This window comes from Leguminivora glycinivorella, chromosome 18 (assembly GCF_023078275.1).
Source record: "Leguminivora glycinivorella isolate SPB_JAAS2020 chromosome 18, LegGlyc_1.1, whole genome shotgun sequence".
NCBI lineage: Eukaryota > Metazoa > Arthropoda > Insecta > Lepidoptera > Tortricidae > Leguminivora > Leguminivora glycinivorella.
In genome coordinates, this window is record NC_062988.1 from 4802997 (window position 1) to 4820857 (window position 17861).

The 17861-nt window shown below is 36.3% G+C and overlaps 1 protein-coding gene across 2 annotated transcripts in view; it reads left to right on the forward strand.

Moving 5' to 3' along the window:
- The first annotated feature begins 546 nt into the window (after positions 1-546).
- LOC125235904 (FMRFamide-related peptides-like) overlaps positions 547-17861 on the forward strand; it is a 60308-nt gene continuing 42993 nt past the window's right edge. For both annotated transcript variants that reach the window (XM_048142535.1, XM_048142537.1), the window contains exon 1: positions 547-615. The gene's annotated coding sequence lies outside the window, so the exon portion shown is untranslated. The remainder of the gene's footprint in view (positions 616-17861) is intronic.

The window sequence follows — 17861 nt, forward strand, 5'->3', positions numbered from 1 at the left end:
AAAAAAGGGACACATAGCCTATTGTCCCGCAGTCGATATTTGCCCCGCTGTACCTTATTGCATATTTACATCATATCCAAAAAATACTTAAGATTATTGAGGATTTACATTTGCCTGAACTAGGAGGGGAAGTAGCTAAGTGTTTACTAAGAAGTAAACGTAGCGATATCAGCGTCACGCACTAAATCAACACCATGAAATGACCATCTTTAAACCACTCAAAACCTCTATATTTTAAACCAATTAATTTTCTAATAACCGACCACTAAGATTAATGTACGCAACTGTACACCACCCCACCATCTCCGGACTCTTGGTATCAAGCCAAGTGACGTCATCACAGGTATGACTACACTTCCAAAATGGCGTCGATTACTTTAATGTCTACTGCACATACGTCTTTTTGTACTTAAACTGGTGTATTTTATAGAAAGACGTAAGCGCCATTGAAAGTGAAGTGACATAAGTCGTTTTGGCGTAGCGTATAGAAGTAGTGGGCACGCATAAAATGCTACGCGGAGCGGCTACGGGCGCCAAATCCGTAGAGCCGTCGATACCGCGTAGACGCGCTACGCCACGCGACCGGGTGAAAACTTAGTTCGTTCGTGTATTTGGGTATGTTGTTTTTTTTTTTATTTTTAAGTGGAAAGGAGAAAGGAGTTCAGAGTAAGATGATAATTTTTAATTATTTGTTTCGATTAGAAAAGTTAATGTAGGTAATCGTACATTTTTAAAAACATGTAAAGTTAAATGTAGGTGTAACACTATTTTCGTATATTACAATTATCCATACTAATCCATATTAATATTATAAATGGGAAAGTGTATGTGTCAGTTTGTTTGTCTGTCTTTCACGGCAAAACGGAGCGACGGATTGACGTGATTTTTGAGTGGAGGTAGTTGAAGGGATCGAAAGTGACATAGGCTACTTTTTGTCTCTTTCTAACGCGAGCGAAGCCGCGGCAAAAGCTAGTTTACTTAAAAATAACATAATATAATATGTAAAAATATAAGTCGTAATTTTAACACGAAGCAAACTCGTCGGGAACTAAGTTGAAAAGTCGGAAGGAGTGAAAGTTGTATGTTAAATGTTGTTCTGCGAAGTTTTTTAATGGTTTCCATAGTTACTTTCAATTTGCTCTAATTTTAATAATACATTTCGGTATTACCGTTAGGGCAATGCCGAAGAAATTAATCATAGAATCCGTGACTTTATTTTATTTTCAGTACAGATGGTGTTTTTTTTACGCACTAGTGCGAGAAGTGGTTCATTATATGTCAGGACGAAACTTCGGAGGGCCACCTGTACTGAAAAATGTCGTATGATACACGTGCGAAAAGGAAATTCGTAACGAGTGGCGATAAATTAAAATACGACCGAAGGCAGTGTTTTAAATCGGCACGAGTTTCCCTTTTTACCCACTTGTATCGTAATGTACTATTGTCGTATGGCGACTCATTACACATATATTATTTACATTTTTATTTTTATACTACGTTAGTGGCAAACAAGCATACGGTCCGCCTGATGGAAAGCGGTCACCGTAACCTATGGACGCCTGCAACTCAAAGAGTGTCACATGCGCGTTGCCACCCCATTAGAAACTTGTACACTCCCCCTTGCTGTGTTAAGTATAAGTGCACAGCAAAAAGGAGTGTACAAGTTCAAAGGAATTAATTACTATATTACTGATAAAATTATTGATGTGCCGACGGAAAGTTTCCAAAATTCTGAAATATTCACATAGGAAAACTTCGGAAACTTTCCATACTTTGTATAGACAATTGTATGGATGGAAACTTTCCATTTCATAAATTTAAATTATTTTTAGTGAAAGTTTCGTAAATTTTTCAAGAAATTTAAGATTTTTTTGTGAAGTTTCCGCAACTTGCACAACACTAAATAAAATTAGTTTGTTATACTATATCATAGTTAAAACATAGCGTAATAACTAAAGTAAACTCAATTCTTACATTATCCAGTGATTACATTAAATTAATTTTCATCACACCAACTGGGAACGGCTTACTTTGCTATTCGAAAACAGATAACAAAATTGCATTTTATTCACAAGAGTGCAAAGTAATTTCATAAATATTTTAATTTGATGTCTTAAGCTGGCTGGTAGAATTTACCTATAAATGATGATTTTGAATCATAAATAATTGAATAAATTGATGGATTTGATTTAATTTGATATTTTACAGTCAATATTTTGTCCGTGTTGGTGTGGTGATGAAAATTTTGTGTTTCACTCGGTGGCAGTTTGTTTAACCTTCGTGCCTTGAAAGTTGAAACCCTCGCACCTCTCAAGATCCACTTTTTGAACCACTCGCTACGCTCGCGTTTCAATATTGGAATCTATCGCTTGCTCGGGTATCAATATTGGCACGTGCGGTTAAACAAATAATTACAGTCATTGTTCACTAGGAAAACTTGAAAATGTTATTTAAGCCTACATTGATAAAATTACATTATTTATTTGATCTGCGTATTGAAGAAGGTAAAGAAAATGAATGCTACAACCTGCTAGCCAGTATTAAATAAAGAAATAATATTTTCCTTGTATAATCAGTGATCGCTTATCATCAGGCGACTTGTCTGCTCGTTTGCCTCCTATCCTATAAAAAATATTAAGTCAAAATCTTGAACAAATTAATACAACAGCAGTGATCCAATCGACAAGAGTTCTCATTCGATTCCAGCCTTGGACACTGGAGTCTATTGTAGTTTTTTCCTCGATATAATCAAATATAATAAACAAAATGTTGGGGGTAGCAATGCACGGATGAGAATCCAAAGTTTCAGAACATTCCTCATGAGAATTTTCGGTGACTTCTGAGAATGTTTTCGAGAACGAGAATTTATCAGAATACTTAGTAACTTCGTAGTTTAGACCATAATTTCGTCAAAATCAGCAAGTCAAGACGTAGTCCCGTGGTAGTGCGCTGGCTTCGTGGAATCCTGACAGCGATCTTTTTGTTTTTATTTTGTTTGTTTTTTTTTCGTATATACAGAGTGGGGCCTGTCACAAAGGCGAAGAATTGAAGTATAAGATCCCTGAAGTATAGTGAGAATTTAAGCAACTTATTGGTAACTTATCCACTTATCACCAAAATAGGTAACTTTAATAGACAATATTATGTGTATAATAACATATAGTTTTATAGTGTGCCCATTTAAACTTTATTTCAAGTATATTCTCTCGTTTAAACAATAAATTGCATGTTGCAGGAATGTTCTGGGAACATTCTCAAGAATGTTTCCGCTTTTTGGGAATGTTCTGCAATTTCTACATTACTAATTGGGGGACACCTTATTACGTTTTTAAATTATCATTTCAAAGGAAAAAATCAAAGATGGCGGCTTCAATGTACGGGATATCGGTCCTGCATCCGATATCTGGCCCCGTAGCCGAATGGCATTTCTCCGACGCCAAACGAAAGCGATACGCCGCTGGCTCTGTCGCGCCAATACGCAAGCGCGATAGAGATAGATATCTACTAGCGCTTCGTTTCGTGAGCGTTTCGTGAGCGATTGTGCCATTCGGCTAGCCACCCTGATCGGAAAATGTGAAAACGCATTTATACAGATTAACCGAGCCCCAAACCCAGCAAAGCTTGTACTGGGTGATAGGCGACGATATAAGTACATATTGGTATCTGTGTATCCATCACACAAGTAAATGCCACCAGAATGGGCACCACCGACTAGGCCAGACCGGTCGCCATTTATTTCAGTTCTCATAAGCGAATATCTAGAAATCTAAAAACACAAGTGAATAGGTACTTTACTATTTACTAAGCATCTAGCAAATGCTTCTTGTTCTTAATAGTACTTTTATTATTCTCTTTATTCATTTGAACTCTTAGGCTAGGTTTATTATTATTATTATAAATGGGCTTACTCTTGGCCACAGACTAGCCAAAGGCAAAGACGTGGCCTACGATGGAGTGAGCTCGCCCAGAAGATGCCTGTTCATTCTTGATTTGCATTTAAAAACACACAGCTCAGGAGCACAGTAAATTAATATTTAAAAAGTGAAATTTAAATACAAATATAACATCTTTCCACGAATCATTTAAATGAAATACATATTAGCATAATATGCCGTCTTTTTGCTTGTAAAACAACATGCCTGGAATAAATACAAAACTTAAATAATTTACAATTAAACTGCTTCTACAATAAATAAAAAATAAAACTACACTAAACTAAATGAAAAGAGATTGAAGTAAGCATTTATAATTTCGTAATAAAGTAGGTAGTAGCACCTGCTAACGGCGGTTTGCACTGCCACTTATTGAAGTACATATCATTAGTATCTCCTGAATTTACATTCTAGAGAATCTAATTCTTCTTTAACCGTTTTAGGGTTCCGTAGTCAACTAGGAACCCTTATAGTTTCGCCATGTCTGTCTGTCCGTCCGCGGATAATCTCAGTAACCGTTAGCACTAGAAAGCTGAAATTTGGTACCAATATGTATATCAATCACGCCCACAAAGTACAAAAATAAAAAATGGGAAAAAATGTTTTATTAGGGTACCCCCCATACATGTAAAATGGGGGCTGATTTTTTTTTTCATTCGAACCCCAACTTGTGATATATTGTTGGATAGGTATTTAAAAATGAATAAGGGTTTACTAAGATCGTTTTTTGATAATATTAATATTTTCGGAAATAATCGCTCCTAAAGGAAAAAAAAAGTGCGTCCCCCCTCTAACTTTTGAACCATATGTTCAAAAAATATGAAAAAAATCACAAAAGTAGAACTTTATAAAGACTTTCTAGGAAAATTGTTTTGAACTTGATAGGTTCAGTAGTTTTTGAGAAAAATACGGAAAACTACGGAACCCTACACTGAGCGTGGCCCGACACGCTCTTGGCCGGTTTTTATCATTACTCTTGAACATGGAAGAGATTTTTGATTTTTATTGTATCATCATTCGCTTGCCCTAATCCCAGTCACTTGGAGTCGGAGCAGCATATCTTCATCTTCCATACATCCATTCATCATTCATCATCATTCTTCCATCATTCCTATCACCCATCTCATCATTTGCTTTCTTTTTCTTTATCTTTATTAGCCTTTTCCTTGGTTTTCCTCTCCCGTTACTTTCTTCCACAGTCATTTGTCACTTTCATCATTTCGCATTACATACGTGTCCATACCATGCTGGTAGATTCTTAGTGTACACTGTACAGTCGACTACAAAGAGATCTATCCACTTTTTCACCTTATTACATCTCTCTGTAGTCGACTGTACCTAATTAATAAAAATGTTATAGCCTAACCACAAAATTACAATTTTGAAAAAACCCCCGACCGCGACATAGTGGACCGATTTTCATGAAACATGGCTAAGAACACTCCTGACTAACTCAGCTTTCAGACAAAAAAACTAAATCAAAATCGGTTCATCCGTTCGGGAGCTACGATGCCACAGACAGACACATACACAGACAGTCAGACAAATAGACAGACAGACAGACAGACACGTCAAACTTATAACACCCCTTCGTTTTTGCGTCGGGGGTTAAAAAGTAATGCAATCAATTGACTCGCCAATTAATTGATTAACCTTAATAAATACGAGAAGTCACAAGAAACAGCGAACCTAATTATTTAATTAATATCTTGATTCGACTGCCTGTCTTTACCTTTATTATAAGGTGTGTAAGTAAATATTAGACTTACCTACTTAACATTATTATCTACAGGCGTTACACTTGCACCAAACCAAACCTTATTCTATTATAAATCATCATCATCATCATCATCATTTCAGCCATTAATCGCCCGTTGCAGAGTATAGGCCTCCCTTCGTGTACGCCACTTATCCCGGTCCTGGGCTAATCTCATCCAAAAAAGCCCCGCAGATTTTCGAATGTCGTCTACCCAATGAGCCAATGGATTCTAGGGGCTTCTTACATCCGATAGCGGCCACCTTTTGGTCAACATTTTGATCCACCTGCCCTCACTGCCTGGCAACATGCCCTGCCTATTAGAAATATGTCGAAGTAAACTTGGAAAGCGGTTTTGTACCATAAATTGTTTAGATAGGGACGTTTTTTAAAAATGAATGGAGAACCCGCGTGAAACCTTTTTCCTCCCGATATTAACATTACTTATTGTAGAATATTTTTATTTTTTCGTAAACATGATTTTTCGAATATTTAATTATTACAAGAGCCCTCCCCTTTCATTAAAATTATTATCGTTAGGTACAGTGACCACGGAACTAATGGATTGACATCTCGATAGTAGTTATCATGTAGTTACTTACGAGTTAGTTATTAAGGGCATTTTCAGAAATTGCAACCCAAAATTAGTGACAGTTGTTAACAAAAATTAACTCGATGTCCGTTTTGCGATGACAATTAAGAATAAAATTTGTCTAAAATCCAACTATTTTTATGTTATAAATGTAAATTATTGCTTATAGTTTATGTAATTCACACAAAAGAAATATTTTCATTGAAATTTCTTGCTTAATTGTCGTCACAAAACTGACATCGAGTTCATTTTTGTTAACAACTTTCACTAATTTTGGTTCCCAAATATTTTTTTGAAAATGCCCTTAAGTTTACACATATAGTTAATATGTATTACTAGTTAAGTAAGTTCACACATTTAACATTTTAACTAGATATGAATTACGCTAAATGACATTATTATAGATTCAAGTAAAATAGTTATTTTCCCCTCACTAGCTCGGAAACACCATGTTTTGTCTTTTAATACCAGCGGGTAAAAACGCATTTTATCCACTAGTGGATAAAGTAATTTGACCTTGAATATAGACAAATTTTCTGCTTTAAAATTGATAAAAGTGGGTGAATCTAGTGATGAAGATGTTTTACCACCTGTGGAACTAATGGAAGCAGTGATAAACGCGTTTTTTGCGTTGTACTTTCCTCGCTATAGTGAGGAGAAAAGTTTTGTGTTCAAACGGGTGCAAATGTATTTTATTTTTCGTGTGTTGAAAAACTCGCCAAATTCAGGATTCTATTTTCAACTATAGAATCCTTTCATTTGCTCGTTTTTCAATTCCACACTCGGCGTAAAATACAACTTTGCACCCTTGTATTAACAAACATAATTTTTAAATATCATCACTGCTAAAACCACAAACCTTTCTTTAGACATTGCCTTGAAAATAACTCTTTCGCAACGAAATGTCGTATAAAAATATCATTTCAAACTTCCGTTGCCCAATGGAGGTTCTATTGTTCGGAGGAGTTGTATCCGGCCTTAGAAAGACAAAGCTGTCTTAAATTAAAATGAAAAATACAAAGTTCCTGATATTTTTGAGAAATGAAGTTTCTTTGAAAATGAATTTAAGTATAAATAAATACCTATACTGAGAGGGCTGTATGTTTTTAAATTGTCCTAATATTTATTCTTAGTCAAAATAATTACAGTCACATTGGACCTTTTCTGCGAGCTCGTCTAACAAGTATTTACAGTTTTCATTGTAGAATAAATTTAGAAAACCATATTTGGATTAGTTATTGATTTTCGATTACCATAACTTTGGGGGTAATCTACGTAAACGAATTATATCGCAAATAATGACTAAAACATAAAAAAAGCGACTAATACGACTAAAAAAAGCACTTCAATCCGGAGGTCGCGGGTTCGAACCCCGGCTCGATGAGTTTTTCGGAACTTATGTGCGAAATGTCATCTTATATTTGACAGTCGCTTTTCGGTGAAGGAAAACATCGTGAGGAAACCGGACTAATTCCAATAAGGCCTTTTGGGTTGGAAGGTCAGATGACTGTCGCTTTAGTAAAAACTAGTTCCCACGCCAATTCTTGGGATTAGTTGTCACAGCGGATCCCAGGCTTCCATGAGCTTTGGCAAATGCCGGGATAACGCAAGGAGGAATGATGAAAATGAACGACTAAAACATATCCAGACGTATCACAGCAGTTCTCGAAAAGTTTGTACAAAAATTAAGGAAAAAGTTAAATTTGTTTTTATTAATTCCTATTTTGTTACCAAGATTTAGTTGATGAATTGAGATTTTATTAAGTTTTATTTCGTCATTAAGGTTCTCTAGTATCTATATTTATTTTCTTAATTAAGTATAACAATTATCCTGTATATAACTTACGAAAGTCGACTTATATTACTAAATGTTGGTAACAAAATAGGATCAATTAAAATTTGCTGACGTGGCTATGTACAAAGTTGACGGGAACTGCTCATCATAGGGTGAACTCGCCCCATTCGGTGACAGACACACCTAATTCGGTGAAACAACCAAAAATCGTCTTTCGGAATAGTGCTTCAAAGCATGTATCACCGAATTAGGCGTGTCACCGAATGAGGCGAGTTTACCCTAACCTTCCTGATTTCAGCGTAGATATATGAATTTTAAATTCATTTTCACTTTATGATCGGATTAAAATCCAGGTTATTTTGATCGTTTTAATGGATTATTTTATGAACTTGTATTTGTAATAATTTAATTATTCAACAGAGTTTTATACAAAACTGCTCGCGGAATCGGCGGAATGTTTATTATCAGTTCTACCCTCAAAAATAAAATAAAAAATGCGCATAAAAATATTACAATACACTTCCAAGTTATTAATATTGCCAAAATAACAGTAACAGACACCGTGACAAATGGATTACAGTTAGTAATTGTGCTTAAAAACTTGATTAAAAACGTTTGTTTCAAAAATGGCGATGGTAAATTATTCCTTTGTGCTGGAAATTTCAAAACATAAAGAGAACAAACAAATAAATGTAGGATTCTTTGTTTTCTTAGAATGTTACAGCTGCGTAACTACGTACCAATGTTACAAAGGACTTAGGCGTGATATGATATTCCGCCCGATATCGGATGTAGGACCGATATCCCATAGATTAAGCCACCATCTTTGATTTTTGCCTTTGAAGTCCTTCCGACATCCGATATGGGATCTGATAATTTGAAAACTCACTTACCCTTGGGCACTTGTGATACAGATTGACAACCCCGCCCACAGTCAAATGTAAGAATTAGTTTTATAGGGTATTAAATATTTTCAACGAGTACAACATGTGACTTATTAAATAAAATCAAATAATAAAGTAATGTATATTTAAAGCGTAAAACGTGACAATAACAAATTTACACAACTAGTTCAGGAAAAAACGTCGCATCCAATTAAAAATATAAACAAGAGAGGAAAAAACATCACAGTCCATTTCTTATTAAAGTTATTAACAAGATGTTTTGAATGTAAACAAAATATGTTGTATTTATAGACACTGTTTTTATTACGTATTCAGTGCCTAGTAGGTCAATAGGCTACTAGACTCGTATCGAATTTGGCACAATAAATGATTGTCTTCTGTAATATTTATAGATTTTGGGCATTAAAAGTGTATGATGACTACGTATTTTTGATGAAGTAAGCATGTGTGTATTTTTTATTTTATTTTGGCCACCGTAAACGCTGTCAGCGATGTAGTGACGTCATCGAATTCGAAATTACTTCATCTCAAAACAATCACTGACATAATGAACTTTATGCCTCATACACAAAAGTCAGAAAATGTTGTTTTCGAATAAAATGACCTGCTCCTTTAGCACAACTTGCCTTGTCGCGCGCGAGTCCATCAAGCGCGACTTCAAGTATGGACTCGCGCGTGACAGGGCAAGTTGTGCTAAAGGGTCTGATGCACAGATAATCTATAGATTAACATGACTGTGTTGTTTTTGCCTGATTACGTAAAAGTACCTATAATTTAAAAATTTTTTTTTCTGTTTTTAAGTCATAGTAAAATATGGTAATATTTTATTTCGGTTAATTGGACAGTACTCAATCATATAAGACAGACTTTAAAAACCGGCCAAGAGCGTGTCGGGCCACGCTCAGTGTAGGGTTCCGTAGTTTTCCGTATTTTTCTCAAAAACTACTGAACCTATCAAGTTCAAAACAATTTTCCTAGAAAGTCTTTATAAAGTTCTACTTTTGTGATTTTTTTCATATTTTTTAAACATATGGTTCAAAAGTTAGAGGGGGGGGACGCACTTATTTTTCCTTTAGGAGCGATTATTTCCGAAAACATTAATATTATCAAAAAACGATCTTAGTAAACCCTTATTCATTTTTAAATACCTATCCAACAATATATCACACGTTGCGGTTGGAATGAAAAAAAAATCAGCCCCCACTTTACATGTAGGGGGGGTACCCTAATAAAACATTTTTTTCCATTTTTTTTTTGCACTTTGTTGGCGTGATTGATATACATATTGGTACCAAATTTCAGCTTTCTAGTGCTTACGGTTACTGAGATTATCCGCGGACGGACGGACGGACGGACGGACGGACGGACGGACGGACGGACGGACGGACGGACGGACGGACGGACGGACGGACGGACAGACAGACATGGCGAAACTATAAGGGTTCCTAGTTGACTACGGAACCCTAAAAAGGGTCAAGTAGCCTGATATGGGATGGGTTAAATTGTGATGTGGGCGATGTGAAATCAGCAATATCACAATTTTGTTTTCTTTCAACCCCTTAATTGCTAAGTCGCGATATAATAACGTGAGAACATCTCTCTCACCCAAGTCAGACATATGACATATTTATTTATTTTATTTCACGTCAATACACATTTTGAAAAAAAAAATTGTAGGCAGCATCAGAGTAGTTATGATAGTATTTAATAGGTGGCGCTAAAAAATCGAGGTACGATTCTTAGGGCCACTTGCACCAACGAAAATGGAGGGTTAACCCAAGGGTTATCCATTTTATATGGAATTTGACAGTTGACAGCCCACTAACCCTGAGTTAAATGGTTGGTGCAAGTGGGTCTTAGTCATGTAAATCATATATAAATAATCCTTGGTGATAGGTAGGTACTTACGTTGGAAACAATGATATTATCGTGCAACAACAATAGTAATATAACGAATGGGAGCCTATTCCTACCAACAAACTGTTCTGCAGTTTGGCGGAATTGGCCTAATCCCAAGATTTGGCGTAGGCACTAGTTTTACAAAAGCGACTGCCCTCTGGTCTTCCAAACCGGAGGGTAACTAGGCCTTATTGTGATTACTGATTAGCCCGGCTGCCTCACGACACGATGTTTTCCTTCACCGATAAGCGACTGGCAAATACCAAATGACATTACGCACACAAGTTCCGAAAAAGTAATTGGTACGAGCCGGGGTTCGAACACGCGACCTCCGGATCGAAAGTCGCACGCTCTTACAGCATTTTTTTTTTATTGAATATTTTTTTTAACCTTCGATGCAAAAACGACGGGGTGTTATAAGTTTGACGTGTCTGTCTGTCTGTCTGTCTGTCTGTCTGTGTATGTGTTTGTCTGTGGCATGGAAGTTAACACTAAAACACAATGAATAAGTAAACGTCCCCAAAAGTTAATTGAAATTAAGCCCATAACAATTATTTCTTAATTCTTATACTTTGTATCGTAATACTAGAACAATGTAGATTTTTGCATCTTATCTCTTGTTGAATAAAGTCGACAATACCTAACGTAAAAAGCGATCGCGGTGAAACTTTAGTAAGAATTTTTCGAGGTTGTTTAATACCAAAACTTTGTCCTACGAAATTAATTTAATTAAGTTAGTAGAACTAATATAATAATTATGTTTAGTGATTATAAGAAATCCTATCATATTTTTATCGAGTTATTTGTATTTTCTACGAATCTAACGGCCCAGCCACGACATTGGTCTAAGCGCGACAGCGGTGAGCGGCAGCCATACGTGCGAATGAAAAGTCCAATCGCTGTGTCTCGCTCCAATGTATGGCCGCCGCTCACCGCTGTCGCGCTTAGACCAATGTCGTGGCTGAGCCGTAAGTATAAAGTAAAATATCAAAATTGCGACTGAAATCAGAGTACTTCATGAGAAACATTTAAATATTAAGTAGGTATTATATTTATATTATTATGCATTCACTATAATATTTTGCGATACAAAAAGAACTTATATATAAGGTACAGCGGGGCAAACCTCGACTGGGGGGCAAATGTGATCCATTTTTTCCATTATTACACTATGATGTTGAGTTCTACATGTATCCACTGAACACGCCTACCATATGCAACCGGTGGACACTCTATTTAATAATGCAAATATTAACGTGGAAAAAACGGACCAGTTACATTTGCCCCTCCAGTCGAGATTTGTCCCCGCTGTACCTTACACATTTTTGAGCAGATTGTGTACACTAAAATTCTATTTGCACTCACAAAATGACTACACAATGTTTCCCATTTTTCATGACCCACAAGGTCTTGAAGTAAAAATACCACAATATTTCATATACACTGTGTTTTTTTTGTTTTCCGTTAAATTCGACACGTAGTTAGGTTCATCTTCAGGAACCACCCTGTATATCGCTTTTTGTTAAATTCGAAAAAATTTTTTTTTTTTCCATTCATAATAAATGGATTAATTAGTGTGAGAGGACCTTAATCATAAAATTAAAGTCATTGTCAAATTGTTTGACGGCACATGTCAAAAAAATAACATTAGGAAGTAGTAAGGGATGCCACACGTGTTCAGTAATTAAATTATTTTTTTAATCCGGAAGAGTTAAGAGGCTAGTTTCTTAGAAAAATTGATTGTATTTGAACTAAAAAATCTTCCCTTAAAGTTAACAGAAATCAATAAAAACAGGGTGTATATATACAGGGTGGCTCATTCAAATCGGTCAGTTTGGGAAAGTCTATATAAAAATATAAGACATACGAAGATCTGTTCTTAGGAACCATGTCATCGATTTTAATAAAAAGAAAAACTGCATTGATACATTTGAGAAAAAAACTGTACCCAGCTGGGGAATCGAACCCGGTTGTTTTGAAAAAAAAAAAAAAAAATCTATTCAAATATCGATTGTGTAGGTCTTAGCTGTAAATGTCTCTATGAAACATGATGATTAAAATGACTAGAATGCATTGTTTCCACATAATTTAATTTATTTTAGTAGATGTTCGAAGTGAACACCTTTACAGTATTCAACAGGTTTTTTTTTCAAATGCATGAATGCAGTTTTTCTTTTTATTAAAATCGGTGACATGGTTCCTAGGAACAGACCTTCGTATGTCTTATAGTTTCAGACTTTCCCATACTGACCGATTTAAATTAGCCACCCTACGCAACAAATTCAAAGACCGAACCGAATTTCTAATATTAGTAATCATAATCCACTAATGTTGTTTTATATAGTGCCAGGGGGCCGATTTTTGAGTCTCACTGTCACTAAAATACCGGTTGAAAACGGTGAATTGCCTATTATTTTCAGTGACAATTTTCTGAATTCGAACGCCGTGAGACTCAAAAATCGGCCCCCAGCTCAGCAGATTTACATGAATATTTACCTATGTTCCAATTCCCCATTCATAAAAACTTTTCGGGAAGTAATGTGTGGGCAAATTTGAAAGCTTGGCTTTTGATACACGAATGGAGGTTTTACAAGATTAACTTTTTCCCTATCCTTACTAATACGTTTGATGTGTATCAATAAGCTATATTTAGTATGATCCGTTTAATATGTTAACTTTTATAACATACTGGTACAACTTTCCTTAACTCATTATAACTTTTAACATATATTATTCATAATAAGGACATAAAAATAGGTATTTGACCTATTGAGTATTGTATTCACAAACGTATTTATGAGCGACCGTGCGGAAGTAGTTAAGAGTTAATTTATACTATTTATAGCAGAAATGGTGGTCGGTGGCAAACATGAAACAAGCATACGGTCCGCCTCGCCTGGTGGAAAGCGGGGACGCTACGCTCGCGGTTCAATATTGGAATCTTTCGCTTGCTCGGGTATCAATATTGGCACGTGCGGTTAAACAACTCCTTTGCCCCCTTGTAAAACAAATAACTATAACCCGTCACCACATGGAAAACATAAAAGCCTTAAATCCATACTAGAGGTATACTATACTATATATCCACACTAATATTATAAATGGGAAAGTGTATGTGTATGTTTGTTTGTCCGTCTTTCACGGCTAAACGGAGCGACGAATTGACGTGATTTTTTAAGTGGAGATAGTTGAAGGGATGGAGAGTGACATGGGCTACTTTTTGTCTCTTTCTAACGTGAGCGAAGCCGCGGGAAAAAGCTAGTAATATTATAAATGGGAAAGTGTGTCTGTTTGTTTGTCCGTCCTTCACGGCAAAACGGAGCGACGAATTGACGTGATTTTTTAAATGGAGATAGTTGAAGGGATGGAAAGTGACATACATAGGCTACTTTTTGTCTCTTTCTAACGCGAACGAAGCCGCGGGCTAAAGCTAGTGTTTATAAATACGACCTGTTTTTATTGATTTACGTTAACTTTAAGGGAAGGTTCTTTAGGTGAATTATACAATACATATCTCTAAGAAACTAGTGTTTTAACTCTTACTGTTATCGAGTTATTTAAAAAAAAATGATGCATACTACCTACCTAGAAAACATAAGTTTTTCCGGTTCTTTTTTATGACGGCAATAGACATATTATCTGAGGATTTTAACTGTCAACTAAAATATATCTTATCTGACAGACAAATAGTAACCAATATACGTAAAAAGGTCTCCCATTTCATGAAATTTTGAATCTGTATCCTGTCATATCAAATTGAATTTGGCTTTGCAATCGCAGGGAAATGACAAGGGATCGTAGAAACAATATTTTTTACGATATTTTGTATAAGATACTTTACATTTATACCGTTTTTATTGGTGTACGAATATAATGACGGTTCTCGATGTAAGCTGGCTAGTAGAAGTGACCTTGAAAATGGTGATTTTTAACTGTAATCCATACTAATGTTATGAATGGGAAAGTGTGTGTGTCTGTTTGTTTGTCCGTCTTTCAAGGCAAAACGGAGCGACGAATTGACGTGATTTTTGAAGTGGAGATAGTTGAAGGGATGGAGAGGGACATAGACTAATTTTTGTTTTTTCTAACCCCCCACTTCCCTAAAATGGGGGGGGGGTGGAAGTTTGTATGGGAGAGTTCCGCAGTTTTCGAATTTAACGCGATCGAAGCCGCGGGCAAATCTAGTAGTAATTTGATGTAGTTTGATGTTTTATACTTAGTTTTATTTTATTTATTTATTTATTTTAGGTAATTACAAACATAAATCTCTAATTAATTTACATAGTATCGTTAAACCAATAAGGTTTGTCTCGATACCTGTTTGTTTTATTTTCCTCGTGTGGTGAAAAGAATTGTGTTTCACCCGGTGGCAAAATTTGACAATCTTCGTACCTTAAAACTCTTGAATCGCACACGATCACGTTTTATGTTCCTCTTGATACGCTCGTGATTCCATAATGGAATATTTCGCGTACTCGGGTATCAATATTATTCAATATTTTAGCTTGGGCAGTTAATCCCTGGAATGCCGATGTCAAAAATTTGCTACTGAATTAATAACCTTATTATCATTTTTTATTAAGTACACAGAGGGAAGCGCTGGTAGCCTAGTGGTAAGTGCGTACGTCTTTCGTTCTGGAGGTCGCGGGTTCGAACCCCGGCTCGTACCAATGAGTTTTTCACTTATGTGCGAAATGTCATTTCGTCGTTGAGATTGCCAATTCCGTTATGTGCATTTTTTCCACAGATGTCATATATACCATAGATCAAGCAAACGTATCTACTTAGCGTGTCAAATGAACTCAGTGAAATCCACTGAGTTGTCCGTCTTTGATCGCAGCTTGCAGCTTTCGGGCGTCAATTTTTGTAAGTTGAAGTCAACCAAAACATAAAAAATGCCTCGTTACGTGATATTCAATTGCAACAACACAAAAATTATGAACAATCAAGAGCCTGAGACATATTTAAAATTACAGGCAAGAATCAACATCAGTACAAAATTTGACACGCTCGGCCCCTATACAAATATATAAATTTGTTTCTTCTATCTAAATTAAGTTCTATGATTTTTTCGATTTTTCGTTTTTTGCAGATTTGCCTTTAAAATTGTATTCCACGTCTAATGCAAAAACCAGCATACGCAAATTCTACTTGGATCATGTTTTAACTAAACACATTTGTGATTTTAGCCCCAAAAATAAATACACATGTACTTCCAAGCACATATAGGTTTTGGTAACCAAGTAAAATAAACGAAATTAATAATTACTACTGCACATGTGTGGATTTAGTATGGATTGTTGCTTAGTGTGCTTATGTGTTTCGGTCATATATCTTTATTTTTCAATTTATTTTTTCAAAGCTAAATATTTTAACCGTAAAGCTGTTATACTTATTATGTTTAATATTGTGAAGTACCTTTTTGTCGTCGATTATTCGGCAGGTTTTTCACATTTATCGCAAAACATTTTCTAACACAGTAAGAGGGTAGCAATTATACTTCATTCTAACGTTCTTGATACTGATAAATTATGATAACTTCGTATCTGACTTATTTTACAGCTATTCCCGTTAAGTTTGTACATTAAGATCACGTCTCCGATTTGGATAAAAATTGGTAGGCTGATAGAGTCCATGATGCTGAGCAAGATCCACTAGGTTACCCAAAATGTCCTAGGTTGATTGTATGAAACTTTCCTTTTTTGTTACCGAAAATGTATAGAAATTTGGTAACAAAAAAGGAAGGTTCATACAAACTATATAGGACATTTTGGGAAACCTAGTAGATATTGCTCAGCATCATGGACTCTACCAGCCTACCAATCTTTATCAAAATTGGAGACGTGATCCAAATGTACAAAGTTAACGAGAATTGCTCTTTAACACTATTTTAAAAGTAATTGTTTATTGGTGTAGTTAGGTAGCATCTACTGTGTAGTATATCCGTCGTAAGAGTAGCACCAACCCTGGTAGAAGAACGAGGGTGTTGTAAAAGGCAACTAAGTTCACAAACGAAGCAGCTAATAGCTAAAGGGGAGATGAGCCTCTTCTCTTCGAGAAGGAAAACTACTAACTCAAGCCCGGGATGGAATCCCCGTTAGGCGCGAGTAAGGTCTAAGCTGAAATATGTGGTAAACTCCTCAACCTCCAACGGCCAGTTTCCAAGAGGGTAGCACAGGTGCGGGGAATCACAGCGATTTCCTTCATTCCTCAGTCCCTGGTGGTGTGTCTGCCGAGGTGTGCGACAGGACTGCGTTTTGGCTCCTACCGTGTAACGTGTGTGTCTTTGCTGCTTTGGTATTCATCTGCATACAAGAATCTATAGAAAGTTCAAAGTTGTACACATCACTCCTCAAATCACAGAAGAAACGCGAGGAACTTTTAATTGGCAGCCTTTATGCCAATACTTTATGCCGATGACGCAGCCTTTGTTGCTACCTCTGTGAGCTTCAGCTAATGATGGGTCCAATCTCCAAGGCAGAAATTCCACTCGATGGCACGCTGTTGGAGACCACTTTACGACAATAACCGACCATCTTTCGCTCTAGGCAGAGGTTGACATTTACATCGGCAAGGCAGCTACCACTTTTGGGAAGCTTAGTGCTCGAGTATGGCATAACAGACTCCTGACTACTAAGACCAAGGTGTTAGTCTTTCAGGCTTGTGTATAGACCATACTCTTGTACGAATCCGAGACGTATGCCAAAGTCAAACGCCGTGGCATCTCCTTCTATAAGCGATGCCTGTGTAAGATGTTGGGCATATCATCACAGGTCGTCAAACCAGAGAGTTCTAGAAATCGCTACCCAGTCTGACCATGCTTCTCAAACAGAGGCGACTTCGTTGATGGGGTATATGCACAGGATGGAACCCTCTCGTTTACCACGCCGTGTTCTTCTGGGCACAGTAGCGAATGCCAAGAAAGATGTTGAGAGGTCATTGCTTCGCTTCAAAGACTGCTCCAATAGTACCTATCAGCTGC